Below are 20531 nucleotides of genomic sequence, written 5' to 3' on the forward strand. Positions count from 1 at the left end.
GTGAGGTGATTGGAGCATGAGGCTAGGGTTCAGTTGGTCTTATGAAAGTCTCACCATGCCAGGGGGACCCAAGAGCATTTAACCCAGGTCAGTTACTGCTAAGAGTGTGTTGGCATGTTGGGTCTTTATGATTGATTGTTGCTCAACCCATAAAATCTTTGTGTTCCAAGCAATTGAAGCTTGGCTGTCAGACCAGTCTTATTTGAAATCTTGGCTCCATCCAGAAAGCCAACTATGTGACCTTGGATTATTTACTCAATCTCTTGGTACTCACTTTTCTTACCTGTGACGTGGGAATACGGGTATCTGTCTTGAGAGGTTGCTCTGAGGATTCCTGAGATCCTATATAGAACATATGTTATTAAAAGAAGCCACGTGAGAGTTCATGCCCACTGGCAGCCTGCTTTCACTGCCACTAGACATGGTCTGTTGTAGCCTTTGGCTACCATGTTTTACATATGCTTGTTTGGAGTAGCCTGGTGCTCTGTTCAAAGAGCTCTCTGATGATTCTCTACATGGAAATGGCAATATATAGGATGCTGGTTAAAATGATTGAAGTTAGGCTTAGCTGTGAACCTCAGGTCAACCTCTTCCTGTGTGACCTTCAAGAGGACAGTTAGCCTTTCTGAACCTTAGTTCTGTTATCTGTAAAATGTAAAAAATCATAGTACTTATCTCAGGGCTGCTTTATAGAATGAAGCATCTATAAAGTTCTCAGTGGGACAGCTGATGCACAATGCTGACTACATAGAGTTGGTTTTGTTTTATTATCATTACTGCTATCATTATTGCTACCAGTACCACCACCATCCGTCAGTGTCATTCTAAATCAGTGGTTCTTACCAGGGATTATTTTATCTCCCAGGGGACAGGGGCCATTGGCACTGTTTGGAGCTTTTTTGTTGTTGTTGTGACTACATGGTGGGGGAGTATGCTCCTGGCATCTAGGGGGCAGAGATCAGGGGTGCTGCTACATATCCTGGAATATCCAGAACAGCCCTTCTTAAAAAAAGAAATAGCTGGTCCCAAGTAGTAATGGTGTCAAGGTTGAGAAACCCTGATATAAATAAATTGTCCATACCAGTCAGTGATGTCATCTGGAGATCTTTCCTCTGTTTTGATGTTGTGACATTCCTGTGTCCCTTTTTACTAAGCCATCTGAAAAATCCTCTGTTTCACAAAATTATGAATTCTCTGGAAATTTCTGTCTTCCTTAGTTGGGTTCTGTGCCAAGCAGAGTCTCTTCCAGGCTGTGTTGAGGAGCTAATGGTGTGATACTTCTCTGGGTTTCTACACTGATAAGACAAATGTTTGTTTTTCATAGTTCTTGAATGTTATAAATGGGATTTGAATGTTCTTGGAGTTGTCCCAGGGAGAGGTGGAGAGTGGATTCTAGAGATGCCCCAAATAGTTTTTACTAGATTCTTGATAATTTATCATTATTACCTTAAAGGTTTAAGTAGTCTCTATGGACTTTAGTTAATTTCTTGCGGGGTGGGGGGCGAAGCTCCTATGTTTCCTGTGCAAGCGAAGGTCTGAGGTATTTTGTCCTTTGCAAAATTGCTTTAACAAATTATTTTGCTTTATGACATTCTCAAATAATGGCTGGAACAAGGTTTCACAAAGGGAACAATTATAAGATGAGAATTTTGAGGGGTACATTGTGTCACATCTGACAATTTCTTGAGCAAATCTTTTATTTATAGTCAGCAAACATGTAAATTAAAATTATTGAAGTATTGAGTGTTGAGAATAAAGATAGTTCAGTTAGAAACCTTTAATATATTTTCATATCCTTAATGCCCCTTACAATAAATGTCACTTACGTTGTTTTGGTCTATTGTTAAATTTTCATCTCCTTATAGAATACTGCTAGACTCCTAATATTATTTTTCATCTACTTCACTTTATTAGACTAGAGATTTTTGGTTTCTCTAAGTAAAAAGAATGAGCTTCTTAGCCTTTGTCTTATTCAGAACCTCTTTCACTTTGCAAGTAGCAGAAAAACAAAGAGACAATACAAAAAGTGAGTGAAGCTGTTGGCAAAAAAAAATGAAAGGAAGTGGTATTGAGAGAGTCTGCTGGGGTATTGGAAGCTTCTTTACCTTCATCTGCTTGATGGTTGCATGGATGTGTCCTTCAGCAGACAGCTTCCAGGTGTAGAGCTGAAACCTGTGTTCTTCCTTATGGGTAATTAGATGTCAGTGAACCCCCCCCCCCCACACACACACACAAGCACACATGCACGTGTGCATACACACACAAGGAGATCCTTTTAGGGGAGTCTTGGAGAATACGCTGGAGTTACCACAGAAGAAAAAATGGCCAGGCATTGTACTTGAGACAGGAGACTCAGCTTTCTTTGGGCCCCCATTTTTTTCAGTCAGCCTTTGAATAATTACTCATTTGAGTGTTGGTTAAGTGCCAGGTGTCTTGTGCTTGACGGAGGTTACAGGGATGGACAAGAGAGGGATGGCCCTTGCCTGAGCAATGGCATCATTTTACTAATTTTCATTGTTATGAACAACTGGGTAGAGCCACTGGTGTCTGATGCCAGTGTGCAGTGTGGGGTTGGACAGTATCTCCTATTCTTAGGGGGTCTTTTTTTTTTTTTTTTAAGATTTTATTTATTTATTTGACAGAGAGAGATCACAAGTAGACGGAGAGGCAGGCAGAGAGAGAGAGAGAGAGGGAAGCAGGCTCCCTGCTGAGCAGAGAGCCCGATGCGGGACTCGATCCCAGGACCCGAGATCATGACCTGAGCCGAAGGCAGCGGCTTAACCCACTGAGCCACCCAGGCGCCCTCTTAGGGGGTCTTAATGTCATTGCAAAGGGCTTTTAGATTTTTCTTGACATCTCTTAACACACATGCTTCACTTTCTTCCTGTTATTTTTGGTTACATGAGTAATTCATGAATGCATTCATAAGGTCAAAAATTAAAACCCCAACGACAAAGGAAGAATTGCCCCCATCTTCTTCTCTTCCCTCCCTCCCTCAACCAAACAGAATTAAGAATTCCCCTCTCAGGAGTAACCATTTTGGTCAGACCTCATCTGAGAGAGGGAGTAAGAGAGAAGGAGAAGAGAAAGTGTTCTAGGGCACAATTTGTATCTCCAGTTCTGCAAACAGAGTAAGAGCTCAAATAGATTTTAGTGAAATGACTCTATTTTTAAATGATTACAGATGCTTTTGGGGTTAATAAAATAGGAACTCATTTCTTGAATTTCTTGACAGTTTGGTTTATATGTATTTTCTTTCTTTTCTTTTCTTTCCTTTTTTCTTTTCTTTTTTTAAATGTCATCACTATTACATTTGTTCTACTACCCTTTAAAACCTGTATGCGTATTTGGAGAAGTTGGGAGCCATTAGGCTGGAGTGTAGGGTAAGTGGTGGGTGGGGGGAGTTGCTGGAAAGTGAGGCAGACTGCCGGGGATACAGACGCCCCTCAGACCTTGGTCATGTGTGACTTTCTCCACCCAGTTTTGCCTAAAATACTATGTCAGCTTAATGATGGAAGTGAGAAGGGGTCCCCCCCCCCCGATTTGGTAGTCCCCTTGAGGGACTCCAAGATCCAAGATCTGGCATTTTTCTAGAACCTTATGACTTTGTATCTAATCTCAAGACCTTGCTACTTTGACCAGTTCAGAGCTTCAGGTATGTGTTATTGTTGCTTTTGACCAGTCCTTTGAATGTAATAGATCCGGAAGTATTCAGGCCATTGGTACTGACTACATCAGTGCTTTTGTTTACCTCATTCTAAATTACTGCTGTTTTTGAAATCTCATTTCCCCCAACTTTTTATGATTGTTCCTTGTCATTTCAGAAACAGAATATTCCACTGGAAACTAGATTTCACCGTGTTAGCCTAGGAGAGGTTTACCCAGAGTTGCTCTTGATCTCTTTTTTTTCACAAACATCTGAAATAGAAACCAGTATTACTTGGCAGTTTGCAAATAAAAGGAGACCAAGAAGAAGAACTAAACTTCCAGAGAGATGTACCTAGGGTTGCCTAATTTACCCAACCCTCTTGCATCCAAGAAAAGTCAAAGAACTTTGTAACAAATAAATCTATTCTAAGGCAAAGGAAATAAATACAAGAGTAAAATGCCAAGGAGTTCCTGGGAGAATCCAAGAACATCAAAATACTTGGAAACCATAGGAATCGATACATTTTTATTTTAAGGTTTTTATTAATATTGCTCTTTTCCAGAGACAATATGGGCTATATTGCCGATATGCCAGTTTCTTGTAGGACAGTTTTTTCTCCCAAATTAAAAAAACATTTCCCATGATGAAAGTACCTATCGCAGTGGAAGCATTTCAAATCTTTTGAGGCTGTTCTGCTTTGCCCCGTTGAACTGCTGCTCACTAGGCTGTGGGCTGAATGATAAGAAGACTGTGATTGATAGTAGTGATTCAGACTAGTTGACCTCCCAAGAATGTTTTTTGGTAAGATTTCCCTCTATCTCTTTCTGGGGATAAGAAAGAAATACAAAATCACCAAAGAATGCTCTTCTGTTTTAAATAACATACTCTGCGGTAATGAAGTGTTGATTGTATTACATATTTAACACCTGACCCCTCTCCCCCCACTGGCCCTTGATTTTACTTACTCCTACTTTGAACTACTGTGGTACCTTTCAATGTGAAGAGTGAAAATTAATGATGGGAAAAAGAAAAAAAGATCATGATGATTAACACTAAGGGCTTACTGTTCTCCCTGGTTTCCATGCATGAAGTCATGTGTTCTTCCCCAGAACCCTATTTGTGACAGGTATTATTAGTATCATATTTACAGATAAGGAAATGAAAGCATCTGAGGGTCAAGTAACGTACCTTAACACTCAGTTAAGTAATGGTAGGCCTGGCATTAAGAAGCCTGCATCTTCGTTCAGAGTGTCAAAAAATTGGGAAATGATTATAAAATTATTATTATTATTTTAAAGATTTTATTTATTTATTTGACAGAGAGAGAGATCACAAGTAGGCAGAGAGGCAGGCAGAGAGAGCGGGGGAAGCAGGCTCCCCACTGAGCAGAGAGCCCGACGCGGGGCTCGATCCCAGGACCCTGAGATCATGACCTGAGCCGAAGGCAGCGGCTTAATCCACTGAGCCACCCAGGCACCCCATAAAATTATTTTTAAACATAAAAATAATTGTGTTAAGTATGTTAATTGTGTATCCAAATAATACAATTACTTTTTTTTTTTTTAAACAACCAGGACATTTAGAGGTAAAGCATTGAGTACTATTATTAATCTAGGGGAAAACATATAATACTTTACAGGATTTCTAAAGATTCTTGAAATCCTGGCCAAAAGAATATGCTTTTAAAAAATATGTAAGTGTGGGTGTTCATATCCATTTAAAACTATAGTCCACTGATATGTGAAGTGCCCTTTTAATGTAACTGTAGCATTACTGAAAGTTGTTTTAGTTGAAGGAGACCTCAGTTCGCAATGAGGGCTGCCTTCGATCTTGGGAGTATTTACTTTGACTTCAGTCGGCATGAGTCTGTAGAGTTGAAAAAAACCCGAGGCATTTTTCCAAAGCCAAGATAGAGAGGCAACAACTGCAGAGCTCTACACCCATCTTGATGTGAGTCCTCCCACTGAAGTCTTTCTTTGGGACTTCAGAGTGGCATCTTTGATGTGTGTTTCAAAATGATGTCTGCCCCATGGCTTCTTGTGACTTGTGCTTCCTATGAGATAGAAGGGCAGAGAAGGGTGGTGAGGTCATTGTTCAAAGCTTCTGGGGCTCTGTTTATAAGGCGAGGAATTGAAGATGTGTTCCAGAAATTCAGCCATGTTCCATCCTTTTCAAGAGCTGTAGCTCAAGAGATATATTATTGTCCACAAAGCTTAGATTCTTCTAGTCCAAGGATGCACTTGGCCATAACAGTGCCTAATTTTCCAACATACTGAATAAATTCCAGGAGACACTTGCTATTTTGCCTGTCTCTCTGTTCTGGTTAAAATGTGAAACCAGATGTTTCAATGTTGAAAATGTAAAAAAAATTACCAGTTAAAATATTAATATTTACAGAATGCGGGTTTCTGTTTTTCTTTGTTTTTATTTTAAATCTGTTTAATCAGAAGCAGCAATAGCCAGACATTTATCAGAGTAATTAAAAAGCTTCTCTAGAATAATGCTTTAATCCTAGATTCTCTCAAGGCACCTTGTCCCTATTAAAGCTTTCCTAGGGGATTTTTTTTTAAGTGTTGTCTTGCTACAGTGTTTATCTATCTCCATTCTTTCTTTTGAAAACTTGAGAGACCATTGAAGCTGGGCAATGGCTTGTATTGTCTGCCCTAATTAGGCTTGGTTTGTATCTCAGAGACAGAAGATTTAAATTTTTTTCCCTGAAGTTCAAAAATTGCCAGCAAATAATCACTTTGGTTTCTGTGTGTAGTGAATAATCAAACTCATGAGGCATAGCCAAGGTTTTCTTTTTGCATCCACTTTATTTTTCTTCCCCTGCAAACCAGCCTTCTCTATTATCACATGTACATAGAAGAATGGCCATTGCAGACTAGCTTCATGGGATATTTCCCCAACAGGGTCATGCCAAATAGGATTTGTGTCTCCATTCTGAATAGTGGGGGAGAGAGTCTGATGGGCCCAGCTTAGGTCCTTGTGCCTTGATGCGGGAGATCCTGTGTTCCTCACACGGAGGCTGGTCATTCATAAGGGGCTTGGTGTGAAGAGAAGTTGATAGTAACGGAGCAGTGAGTGGCCAGCTTGGTGAGGGAGGTCTGTTCCAAGAGGATTGCATGTTAGCACGTGGATTGGAACACTGTTTTATTATACTTCTTCCCACCGCGGAATTGAAAGGTTCTTCAGTGTTCCCCAAGGAGGCCGAGATTTTTAGGTTGAAGTGTGTAGACGCTGTGAGTCCAGGTTACCATTTTCCTCCTGTATTGGCTTAAGCTTAATAAATTTTTATCCTGTGGTCCATTTAACAGGAGAGGTCAGATGTTATTCTTCTGTCTAGATCTAACTCTGTGTTTTGGGGAAAATAGGCTGTGTTTTTGTCTGGCCCCCCCCCCTTTTTTTTTTAAAGATTGTATTTATTTGTTTGACAGAGAGAGATACAGCGAGAGAGGGAACACAAGCAGGGGGAGTGGGAGAGGGAGAAGCAGGCTTCCCAACCATCAGGGAGCCCGATGCGGGACTTGATCCTAGGACCCTGGGATCATGACCCTAACCAAAGGCAGACGCTTAAGGACTGAGCCACCCAGGTGCCCCTTTGTCTGACTTTCATATCTCCTGCTTAACCATTAGAATGGCTACCCGTTTGGGCTTTTAGTCCAAAGGAGGACCATTATTAGACTTCAGAGGGGCTGGATTAGAAACTTGCTGAGCCTGTGTTAATAAAAGACTGATTTAGGCAGAGCCTTGCTGGGAAATATTTTGCCAGGAGGCCTCAATGGGCTTCCTTGTCCTTTCCCCTCATCCCTCCCCAATTAGGTGAACTGCTGTAATTAAGAAGGCAGTACGATCAAAAGGTCAAACAAAACCTCTTTTGTTTTTCTTTTTCCTGACTGTGGTCCAGTTGCCTTGCCATTGCTTTTAATTTTGAATATTGCTTTTTTTTTTTTTTTTAGTTTTTTATTTTAATTGCACTATAGTTAACATACAGTGTTGTCTTACTTTAGGTGTACAATACGGTGATTCAACAAGTCTGTAAATGACTCAGTGCTCATGATAAAGCATCTTGATTTTTAAATGTTGGGTTGGTTTGGTGAAATTGGGGTAAGCGTAAGTTTGCTTTGGCTTTTAAGAACATTAGAACTAGTTTGCTTCCCAGATACTTATTCACTTTTTAAAAAGAACGGTCTTTCTGTTAGTTCATCTTGACCCTGCAAGTTCTGAAATGAAAGGCATGTGGCATATTTATTACATTAACAACGACTACATATGATTATGCTTCTAATAATATTTCTTGTTCAGAGTGTTCTGGAAAGAACATCATCTTGAGTACTTGAAGATTTTCCTTTGTGTGCACTCTGCTTCCTTTCTGTGGAAAATAGAATAAAGACAGGAAAATTTGATGAAATTATTGAGATTATATATTATTCAAGGCCTTTAAAAAGAAGATTTTATTTATTTATTTGACAGAGAGAGAGAGGGGGGATCACAAGTAGGCAGAGAGGCAGGCAGAGAGAGAGGGGAAGTGGGCTCCCTGCTGAGCAGAGAGTCCGATGTGGGGCTCGATACCAGGACCCTGAGATCATGACCTGAGCTAAAGGCAGAGGCTTAACCCTCTGAGCCACCCAGACGCCCTTCAAGGACCTTTTTCTTTTTTTTTTTTTTTTTAAAGATTTTATTTATTTACTTGAGAGAAAGAGCATGAGAGGGAGAATAGAGTCAGAGGGAGAAGCAGACTCCCCACTGAGCAGGGAGCCCTATGCGGGACTTGATCCCCAGACTCCAGGATCATGACCTGAGCTGAAGGCAGTCACTTAACCAACTGAGCCCCCCAGGCACCCTCAAGGACTTTTTAAAACTAAGCTTTGTGATCCTCTCCATAGTGGCCTGAGAGGTTGAAGTGTGGAGGTATTTTCTGTGCAGAATGATAAAAGATATAAGTTAGGACTCCGATTTGGGTTTGATTTCTGAACTTTCCTCAGACTGGCTAGTTGACTTTAGGTGACCCGACTTTTCTTTTCTTTTTTCTTTTCTTTTCTTTTCTTTTCTTTTCTTTTCTTTTCTTTTCTTTTCTTTTCTTTTCTTTTCTTTTCTTTTCTTTCTTTCTTTCTTTCTTTCTTTCTTTCTTTCTTTCTTTCTTGACAGGGATCTTGACTGTTTTATTGTGGTTGTTTGTTTGTTTTGCTAATTTTTGATCAGCTTGGTGCTTGGGGAATAAAATAACCTTTAAAATTTTTCCTTTTAATCTCACTGAGCAACCCCCACACATCATTGTAGAAGACATCTGAGGCTAATGCGCTTGTCCTCTGAGAGTACCCCATTTCTCTGAATATTGATTTACTTTCTGATATGCTTCAGTTTGCTGAGAGTAGCGATACAAAGATAAATGCAAAGTAGAGCTCATTTAAAAAAAAGTTTTATTTTTTTACAAAAATATTTCATTTATTTATTTGAGAGAGGAAGAGCCCACAGCAGGGGAAGAGGCAGAGGGAGAGGGAGAAGCAGGACTCCCTGCTGAATGGGGAGCCTGATGTGGAGCTTGATCCCAGGATCTCAGGGTCATGACCTGAGCTGAAGGCAGAACCTTAACTGACTGAGCCACCCAGGTGCCCCAGACCACTGTTTTGAATGCACGCCAGCTTTGGAACTCTGTGGTCCGTAGACCTCTACACATAACTGACAGTAAGGCCTACTGGGAGTGAGTTCAGGTTGAGCAAACTGAAAAAGCAGCTCCCTAAAATAGCTTGTAATGTATCATCCACAATGCATGGGGAAGAGTGGTCATCACTTACGGACATACTACCAGCTTGTTTCCAGAGGGAAGCCGCTCTTACAGTAGCAAACAAACAACCAATGAGAGAAACCAGGGTTGGAGTCCAAGTCTTGCTGCTGAGTTCATAGTCTTAGCTAGTCCGTTCTCCCTTTTTTGAACCTCAGTTCAAACTCCCAAACTCAGTTCTCATCCCAAACTTACTCTTTGTAAGTTTGGGATGAGAACACCTCCCTCTGAAACTCTTCGTAAAACTTCAATGTGCTTTTGACATACATGTGATTTGTGAGTCATGCTCAGATGGACTTTTGGAGAATTTTTTCCATTTGTTTCTTGTGAACTTGCTTGGGCACAGTTGAGTGATAATGTGTGTTAATTACATTTTAAGACTTCTGGTTTGACCTCTAGGAAATTTAGGAAAGGCTAGAAAATTTTTGGGGGGGGGGGGCGGGGAATGCAGCCTCCAGACTTATGGACCACTGCAGGGATGGCTACCTAAGGATCTAGCCTAAATGAACATCTTTTATGATTGGCCTGCCTTTACCTCCTTAACCCCTCTCTGTCTCTGTTCTATACTCTGTTTCTACCATATTGAACTCTCGCTTATTCCTCTAACTTTCCAGACCTCCGGGCTTGTCCTTCTGCCTGGGGTACTGTTTTTGACTTATTTCTTTCTTTTTTTTCCTTTTTAATATTTTATTTATTTATTTGACACAGAGAGAGAGAGAGATCACAAGTAGTCAGAGCAGCAGGCAGAGAGAGAGGGGGAAGCAGACTCCCTGCGGCGCAGAGAACCTGATGCGGGGCTTGATCCCAGGACCCCGAGACCATGACCTGAGCCGAAGGCAGTGGCTCAACCCACTGAGCCACCCAGGCGCCCCTGTTTTTTACTTATTTCAGTGGCTCGTTGCTGCTTATAAGTTTCAGCTGTATTATCACATCCATGTGCAGTTATTACTAACCACACAAGGTTAAATTTGGTGTTCAACCTCTGTGTTCCCATAACACCGTGTGCTCACCCCTGATAATATCCTCTTTTTGTTAGTGCCCATTTGTATCTGTCCATCTGGTCTACCAGGCCACACACTCTTAGAGGACAGGAAATGTACCCCGTTCGCTGTCCTATCTCCAGGCACCTCATATAATCCCCAGTTAGTTACATGGAACATGTTTTAGGTATATAAATGAATGATTTGTGAGAGTTAGTTTCCTTGTCACTCAAGTACAATGTGTTTGGCATTCTATTTAAAGTTTCTGGGCTGCCTAGAACTGGCTAAGCATGACATCTTTGTTTTGACAGGAGGCTGATCACTAAAAAATGGCAGAGGAGGACTTTAAAAGTTGAGTTTATCGTTTGGTGATCTGGTTTCTTGTGGAGTGTGTTGCTCTGAAAATGCTCCAATGCCTGATAAACCCAGGGTGCCTTCAAGATGATTATGGCCTGTGTGTGCAGCAATGCACCCTTTACCCATTTGTTAATCTCACATAAAAAACATGCCTAAAAATCATGCATACTTTTTATTGTGACTGAGCTAAGAGTGCAGTAGAATTTTTGCATCTGAGTATGGCTTCTTCTGGGGAGGAAATGCAGCCAGTATTATTACTGTCACAGACACCATTCTGATGTCAGATCATTTGAAATATGAGATAGGTGGAGAAGAATGTGGTTTCTTCTAATGAAGTGTTTTGTGCTTGTGGTTTATTAAGAGGTGGATTGATTATGGAACTTTAAATAAGAAGACCAAAGATAATGCATTGAGAGAGGTGTATCTGTCAATATTAAAGGATCGCTTGGCTAGAGGAATTATATTTGACACCACAGAATGTCTCTGTGAACTCATTTGGGAGATAGTTATTCAGTGACATGATTGTAATGTTTAATTCATTTGTGGTATGGATCAAGGGAAATATTTTGATCTGGTTTCCAAAGCATAGTAGATAAACATTTTTTTTTCCTGAAATTTAAAAAAAAAGTAGATTTCACTCTTCTATTCATGTATCTGATTCATTTAATAAATGTTTATTGAGTGCCATTTGTATGAGGCTTGGCTCTGGGGGCTGGACACGGAGAGCAGAGAACCGGAGACCAAGCATTTCGTTTCTTGTAATGATTTCTCTTATCTGGATGAATTTTATGCTAAATAAATAACTTTGTATAATCCGTTGTGTGACAAGAGTGGAAAGAAATGAGTGCAATGCCATGTCCTCTGTGGTTTCTGTATTATTGAAGTTTAAATATTTACTTTTTATCTGTTTGTCATGATTTTCTCAACCTGTCATCAGTTTTGTTCACACTGTGGGCTTCAGTGTATGAGGTAGAACATACTGATATTCCACTCCTTGCCCCAACAAAAAGAAGAGAAGGGAATACAACTGGTAAATACCACCCTGGTCATTGAGTCTCCTGGTTCTGTAGCTATGAGCAGCACGCCCTCTTGTGGTTGACCATGGTTGTTTTACAATTATTTCTCAAGTATCTGCCTCTTCAAATGAAACAGGATGGGACAGGGGAGGGAGACAAACCGTAGGAGACTCTTTTTTTTTTTTTAAATTTTTTTTTTTTTAATTTAAGTAATTTGTAGCAGTACTTAGTGTCCAACAGAAACCACTCCGTCTGTTAAACAATATCTCGACTGCGAGGCTTCTCTTACTGTCGGTGGATAGATAACGACACGGCACAGTCATTATCACCGTGGCAACAGTACCCAGGACTATCCGAGGAAAATTGCACATAGAACCGCTGGCCCTTGAGCAGTCATGCCTCAGCTTCCTCCGGAGTTTGCTTTCTCTGCAGGTCTGGTGTGCCCCAGGGTACCACCAACCCTGCGCGGCTCCAAGACCACAGATGGACCGTAGGAGACTCTTAATCTCAGGAAACAAATTGAGGGTTGCTGGGGGGTGGGGTGGGGGGTGGTGATGGACAGTGGGGAGGGTATGTGCTATGGTGAATGCTGTGAAGTGTGACAATTCACAGACCTGTACCCCTGGGCCAAATAATACATTATATGTTAATTTTAAAAATGTAGTAATTAATGAATACATATGGAATATCGAAGTTAAATCGCATTGGAAATGGCTTTAGTGGGATACAGTGAATATATCATACAGTTCCTCCATATAACATGTGGAATTCAGTGTTTTTAATAGATTCACAGTACAATCCATTACCATCATCTGATTTTAGAAATTTCTGTCCCTTCCAAAAGGAATTCTGTACTCAATAATAGTCACTCCCTGCTCCATCCTTCCGCGTACCTCTAAGTCCTAGGAAATGACTCTTTTACGTTCTGTCTGTATCAATTTGCCTATTTAGGACATTTCATACAAACGGACTGTTACAACCTGCGGCCTTTTGTGACTGGCTACTGTCACTTATCTCGTTTTCAGGTTCATCCATGTTTTAACATTATCCATACTTTGGTCCTCTCTTTTGACAAATAAATATTTCATTTTATGGATATACCACATTTCATTTATCCATTTATCTGTTGATGGACATTTGAGTTGCTTATCCTTTTGGACTCTGAGGAATTAGGCTGCTATGGACATTTATGTGTAATTTTCTGTTTGTACATATATTCTCATTTCCCTTGTGTATGTATCTAGGAGTGGAATTGCTGTGTCATATGGTAATTTTATGATTAACTCTTAGAAGAATTACCAGACTGTTCTTCAAAATGGCCGATCCATGAAGATTTCAGTTCTTCCCCATCCCCTTCCAAACATGTTATTATGCTGTTTTATTTAAGCTGCCCTCGTGGGTGTGAGGTGGTATCTCATTGTGGTTTTGATTCACAATTCTCTAATGGGTAATGATGATGAACTTCTTCCTATGTGCTTATTGGGCTCTTGTATAGTGTCTTTGAAGAAGTATCTATTAAAATTCTTGACCTGTTTTTAACGGGACTGTCTTTTTATTGTTGAGTTGTGAGAGCCTTTTAAAATATGTATTCCAGATAATAGGTCCTTTTCAGATATGTGATTTGCAGATATTTCCCCCATTCTGTGGTCTGTCTTTTCATTTTCATTGATAGTATCCTTTATAACAGAAACGTGTTACATTTTGATGTAGTCATTATTTCTGTCACATCTTGAAAGTGAACCTTTCATCTAACTTTGTGATTTAAAAAAATCCATGTAATTATTTTTAATCAATTTCTATTCTTCCAGTTTAGAAAAAAACTCAGTAGTTACTCCCTTTATTAGTCTTCTTTTTACTGCTATAGATAATTATCACAAACTGTCCTAAAACATACAAATGTGGTATTTATGACAGTTCTGTGGGTTAGAAGTCTGATGGATCCCACTGGGCTCAAATCAAGTTGTTGGCTGTGCTGTGTTCTTCGCTGGAGGCTCTGTGGGAAAATTTGCTCCCGTGATGTTTCCAACTTCTAGAGGGTTCTTTCTTCTGTGGTTGAAGCCAGCAACATTGTATCTTTCTTGCCTTCCTTCCATAGTCACACTGCCCTCTGGTTCTTGTGTGCTTTCTCTTCCATTTTTAAGGGCCCTTGTGGTGCGGATTTGGCCTGTGTGGATGATCCAGGATAATCTCAGGATAATTTTATCTCAGGATAATTTTAAAGTACCCGTGGGGCGCCTAGGCGGCTCAGTGGGTTAAAGCCTCTGCCTTCAGCTCAGGTCATGATCCCAGGGTCCTGGAATTGAGCCCCACATCAGGCTCTCTGCTCAGCAGGGAGCCTGCTTCCTCCTCTGCCTCTCTGCCTACTTGTGATCTCTGTCAAATAAATAAATAAAATCTAAAAATAAATAAATAAGGTACCCATAATTAGCATAATTAATTCTCCATCGCCATGTAACGTATGTGTAGGGTTCTGGGGAATAGGATGTCGATATCTTTGGGGGCCATTATACTTCCTACCATGTGTCCTAAGTACAATTTCTTTTTTTTTTTTTTAAGGTTTTATTTATTTATTTGACAGATCACAAGTAGGCAGAGAGGGAGGCAGAGAGAGAGAGGGAGGCAGGCTCCCTGCTGAGCAGAGAGCCCGATGTGGGACTCGATCCCAGGACCCTGGGATCATGACCTGAGCCGAAGGTAGAGGCTTAACCCACTGAGCCACCCAGGTGTCCCCCTAAGTATAATTTCTGCCAACTGTGACTATAAACTATGTCCCTTGGATAACCTTGGGTTCTGGGTTTGGGACATGTGGTGAAGTGATGTGAAATGCATCCCATTCCAAACTATATGGGGGAGTGAAATCTGCCTATCTGCCCGGGAGAATGTCCTTCCCCCATGGGTGTGTTTTTATGCAACAGTCTTGTGTGTGTGGTTGATGGTTTGCCTCCTGTTGGCCTTGGGACTTCAGGAAAGCCACCTTTATGTAGCCTCAGAGGGAGCGTCCGGACGTGGGATGGAGATTAATCAGATTTGAGCTAGCACTGTTAGTAAGTCCTTCTCGTGCTTGCTGTTGTTATTACGAATATTGCCAATATCGGCCCCAGGGCAGTTACGATTCTGTAACAGCCTCTCAGTCATGAGATGCCACTGAATTATCTATAATAGGAGTTTAATGTCAAGTCAGTTTCATTATATCCTTGGTCTTTGTAAAGCTGCAGTTGCTCTATAATTTGTATAATAATTCTTTAAATGAACCTCTTTCTGTGAAACAAACTATTCAATTTAAAAAAAAAACAAAAACAAAAAATGAGAACCCATACACTAGTCCATTCCCTGACCAGGGGAGATAAGGCCCTTGGGAAGATGAAACCATCAGATGCCCAGATAATGAAGTGAGAGCCTTAGCCTGGTGCCTAGCATGTAGAATGTGTGCTATGAAATACATTGTTCCAGTATTTGTTTTTGCTATGGTACAATATTGTACCATTAGCAGGCACTGTTCTGATTTTCTTCCAAACTTAGGAAAATAAAGTACGGAAGCACTGAAAGATCAAAACTGAAAAAAATACTCAAAAAAAGTAAAAAAAACGTAAAAATCAGTCATAGTCATAGCCCTTAAAATGCACAAGCAGTCCTAATACCTCCTTCTGCCTGGGTGGGCTGATTCTTTTCCTCTCTCATCAGCCCCCTTCTGTGAGCCACTGGTAATAAGTTGGTTTCCCTCCTTCTTGAATTTTTCTAAGTTCTTATAAACAAATCTACACATGCTCTAAAAATATGCATGGAATGTATTCACCCAATTGATCCACTTAAAGATTTATTTGAAATGGTAGCATCTTTTTTAAAAACTGGATTCTTCCCTCAAAGAGGAAACCGTAAGTCAGCCGTTAACGATTTCTGGCCATGTGTCCTCCTGAGTCTGAGTATTAAAACTTTCTGTGAATAAAGGCACAAATGAGCCTTCCAAGACTCTTCTTATCAATAGGTTCAGATCTGGTTGCTCACCCTTTCAATCTCCTTAGTGTTGGGGTTATAGAATATTTACTTGAAATCTTCGCTTTTGCGGGGCGCCTGGGTGGCTCAGTTGGTTAAGCGTTTGCCTTTGATTCAAGTCATGATCTCAGGGTCCTGAGATCGAGCCTTGTGTCGTGCTCCTTGCTTGGCAGTGAGTCTGCTTCTACCCGCCCTCCCCCCGGCCCCCCGCTTATGCTCTCTCTCTCTCTCTTTCAAATAAATAAATAAAGTGGAAAAAAAATTGAAATCTTTGCTTTTGCATGTTTTTAGGACAAGTTTGTAATTTTAGAATTAAGTACTGGTTTAACTTAAATATATCAATACGTTTAGACGGGGAACATTGCCTTCCCGCTTGTATATTTGGTGATCCCTTTGAGTAAACTGCCTTTCCTTCTTCCTGCTTCTTCTTGTGACACATTAAGATGACAGCATGGTCTGAAATGGCACCTCCCCCTTTTCAGATCTGTTGAATGCGTCACAGATTTCCCCCTCCTTCCGCACTGTGTTTTGCTTGACAGTTCAAGACCCCTTTGCAGGTAATCAGTGACAGACCTACCTAGGAAGGAAAAACGTTAAGACTTGCCACTGCTTTGGCTAAATAACATGCTTGTCATTTCAGAAGATAGATCTTTTTTGGAGATCTTAAGATCTTTTCCTCAATGGCGTGAGTAAAATTCATCAGACCGTGACTTTATTTTTTTTTATTTCTTTTTTTTTTAAAGATTTTATTTATTTATTTGACAGAGAGAGATCACAAGTAGACGGAGAGGCAGGCAGAGAGAGAGAGAGAGAGAGAGAGAGAGAAGCAGGCTCCCAGCTGAGCAGAGAGCCCGATGCGGGACGCGATCCCAGGACCCCGAGATCATGACCTGAGCCGAAGGCAGCGGCTTAACCCACTGAGCCACCCAGGCGCCCCTCAGACCGTGACTTTAATAAAGGCTTGTGTTCCCACAGGAGAACCATTCATCCAAGTAGACCCATACATTTAAATTACATATTTTGGGGAAGAGTCCGAGGGTATCCAATTAGGGGATAAATCTATCAAGTCACTCACTCTATAGTCTCTGCTCTTAGAAAGCGGATTCAGCTTCACCTTTCCCAAGCTTAATTTTAAACGGTTTCACAGTTCCTTATGTTGGAAAACACAGGCAAAGGAGAGCACCTTCCGGGTTGAAGAGGTATTCCATCAGGAGAAATGTCGAGTGTGACGCTTTATGACGTCTGTAAGGGCCACTCTTGACCTTCCTTACCTTGGGCTGAGCCCTTGCAGAAGCTAATAGGGACCTTCGGTGTCAGCTGGAGACCAGCACTGGTCCATTTGTTCACTTCTCCATGAAGAAGAGGGCCGCTGACATGAACGTTGGCTGAGCCCAGGCTGTGATGGCGAGGTCATCCAGGCAGCGACGAGTGCTGGACCTTGACCTTCACACTGGAAAGAAAACAATGAGCACGCTCAGTGGCTGTTTCTGTGGAGTTCTAGACCATGACCAAGTACAGTGCAATGTTTTGGAAACTCAGAAGATTTTCGTTTCATTGGTTCATACAGGATTTTTCTTAGTCTTGGCCCTGTTGATGTTTTGGACTAGATAATCCATTGTCCTGGAGGGCTGTTCTTTGCTCTGTAGGATGTCTGGCTTCTTCCCAGATCTCCCCCGTAGACACCAGTGGCAGCTCCCTAGTCGTGACAAGCATTAATGTCTCTGGACATTGACAATGTTCCCTAGGGGCATAAATACCACCAATAGAGAACCTTTGGAATACCCTGGAATCTTGTGGTATTTGTTAGTAGCTGCCTGAGCGGGGTTGAGAGTTGTCTTTTTAAAATGGCTAAAAATAAAGATAAATTTGCACTGGCTTTATTCATGCATGTCTTTCCCTGTTCAGTAAATTTTAGAGAAATAGGCATTCGGTCAGGTAGATCAGAGTTTGAATTGTGGCTCTGTACTTCTGTGCTTTTGGCAAACAGTTTAACTGCTGTGTTTTCTCACCTGTGCAGGTGAACTGATGGTGTTAATCTTTTTGGTGTATAGGGAGGATGAAATTAGAACACATATGTAAAAGACTGTATATGAGACATGAAATATGCTGGGTGTTCAACAAATGTTACCTTTCTTTTATTCCCTCCTACACTTCTGAAGAGCTTTTTCTTTTTCATTAGTTTTTTAAGAAGAAAATCTTTTTAAAAAAGAGGGGTATGTTCACAGTCTCATAATGCATGAGGTATAGATGTATACACCTGGCTTCCAACGCTGCGCGTTTGATGGGTGTGTTATATAACCTCTGGGCCTTGGTGTACACAGTTTTTCAATGCAGATGATAATTTTAATTCCCAGCTTATAAAGTTTTTGTAAAGATTGATAACACATATAAAGAACTTAGCAAGATGCCTGGCACTTAGCTAACTATTCTTACATTTTAGTTAACGCTACCATCATGCTATTTGAGTGTCTGGTAACATCTTGACCAATAGTTTCTGTATAATAATTTGTATGTTGCATATCATTTATTCATGCATCTAATACTTAACTGAGCGATTACATCCTATTAGGGAATTTAAGTGACATATTCTGCAAAGCCCCACAATAGCCGTGTGAAACACAGTCTATGGAACTTCATCTAAAAAAATTAATTTAAAGGGGGTGCCTGAGTGGTGCAGTGAGTTGAATGTCGGATTTTTGGTTTCAGCTGATTTATTTATTTGAGAGAGAGAGAGTGTGTGCGTGTGTGTGGGCACGGGGGTGAGGTGCAGAAAGGGTGGAGAGGGTCAAGCAGACTCCCCACGAAGTGCAGGGGGTGCTTGATCCCACAACCCTGAGATCATGATCTGAGTAGAAACCAAGAGTTGGCTGCCCAACTGACTGTAGCACTAAGGCCCCAAGATTGAACACATTTTTCAAGTCCACTTGGTGTTTAAGCGACACGTGACCCGTGTTTTAATAAAATACTGATAATGCTTATTTGCTTTTACTTCTTTCCTTTCCTTGACTTGGAGCGTTGATTCTGTTTCCTTTACTCTGCTAAGTACATTATAAGCCGTATGAGATTAACCCTCACAACACCTTCCTGAAGCAGGTGCTATAATTCTCTCTAGTTTACAGATGAGGAAATGAAGCCCAGAGGCTGGGGAATTTCCCTAAGGTCATACAACCATGGAGCGTATTATCTATTTGGTTGCTTCTAAATGATAGAATACACGGATCCTCAAAACCTTGAAAATAGAACTACCCTGTGATCTAGTAATTCCACTTCTGGGCATATATTCAAAGGAAATGGAAACACGAACTTGGAAAGATAGCCACACCCCCATGTTCATTTTAGCACTGTCTATCGTAATGGAAACAACTCAAGTGTCCATCAGCAAATGAATGGAATATTACTGAGCCATAAAAATGATGAAATCGTGCCATCTACAACAACGTGGATGGACTTAGAATATGTTATGCTAAGTGAAGTAAGTCAGACAGAAGAAAAGAAATACTGTATGATCTTACTTTTATGTAGAATTTTAAAGCTAAAAAACAGTTTGTAGAAAAAGAGATTAGATTCGTGGTTACCACAGTTGGAGGGTGGATTGGGTGGTCAAAAGGTACAAGATTCCAGGGACGCCTGGGTGGCTCAGTTGGTTGAGCAGCTGCCTTCGGCTCAGGTCATGGTCCCAGCGTCCTGGGATCGAGTCCCACATCGGGGTCCTTGCTCATCAGGGAGCCTGCTTCTCCCTCTGCCTCTGCCTGCCATTCTGTCTGCCTGTGCTTGCTCTCTCTCCCTCTCTCTCTCTGACAAATAAAAAAATAAAATTTAAAAAAAAAAAAAAAAAAAAAAAAAAAAAAAAAGGTACAAGATTCCAGTTATAAGACAAACAACTACTAGGGATAGAATGTAAACATGCTGACTATAGTTAACACTGCTGTAGGGTATTTATAAAAGTTAAGAGAGTACCTCCTAAGAGTTCTCATCACAAGGAAAAAAGTTTTTTTTTTCTTTTTACTACATTTATATGAGATGATGGATGCTAACTAAGCTTACCGTAATCATCACTTTACAATATGTGTGACGCAGACCATGACGCTAACCACCTTAAACTTTCACAATGCTGTGTGTCAATTACAGTTCAGAAGAACTGGGGAAAACATGGAAGAACAAAGTACAATATTTGCTTTAACATATGAAGTCATGGAAGAATCAGAGAAGTCTTTTAGTTTCTGATGTTTGCTTTTTGTTTCCACATGCTTGGTCCCTTCACGCTCATTCATTGCCCACCCTCTCTATCCACAGCCTTTTGTTGAACACCCGCTGTGTTCCAGGCACCGTGCTGGGCTTGGGACGTCCTTCAGGGACTGTAGGAAAATTAAAAGCAAGGAGAAGGTAAAGGCCTTGTTGGAACCAGTGGTAGAAGTCAGGAGCACTGTTGAGCACCGATATAACCAGGATATGAATGAAACAGCCAATGATGGGCGTAAATGTAGCTGAAATGCAGATGAGGTCTAATGGAAGAGTTTGAATGATTCTTTGTTCATGAATCACACAAATGTCTTTCAGCTGCTCTAGGCTAGAGGCCCCATGGATTCCTGTTTTACATTAAATCCGTGGTTATTTTCGGGGGGAGGGGTACCACTTTTTGCTGCTGTCATGAATTTTTTTTCATTATGATGCCTGAAAGCTGGCATTAATTATTGTAGTGGTGTGCCTGCCCAGAGATTTCCTGCAGCTGCTAAGACAACCCAATACTCGAGGAGAGT

General features: G+C 40.9%; 1 protein-coding gene and 1 non-coding gene across 20 annotated transcripts in view; one reads left to right on the forward strand and one right to left on the reverse strand.

Moving 5' to 3' along the window:
• Positions 1–20531, forward strand: part of MAGI1 (membrane associated guanylate kinase, WW and PDZ domain containing 1) — a 644617-nt gene that overhangs the window by 217863 nt on the left and 406223 nt on the right. The gene's annotated exons all lie outside the window — the stretch shown is intronic.
• Positions 11997–12270, reverse strand: LOC125090025 (small Cajal body-specific RNA 13). The gene has a single exon (XR_007124141.1). It is a non-coding gene; the product is annotated as a small Cajal body-specific RNA 13 (non-coding RNA).

Source organism: Lutra lutra, chromosome 1 (assembly GCF_902655055.1).
Source record: "Lutra lutra chromosome 1, mLutLut1.2, whole genome shotgun sequence".
Classification (NCBI taxonomy): domain Eukaryota; kingdom Metazoa; phylum Chordata; class Mammalia; order Carnivora; family Mustelidae; genus Lutra; species Lutra lutra.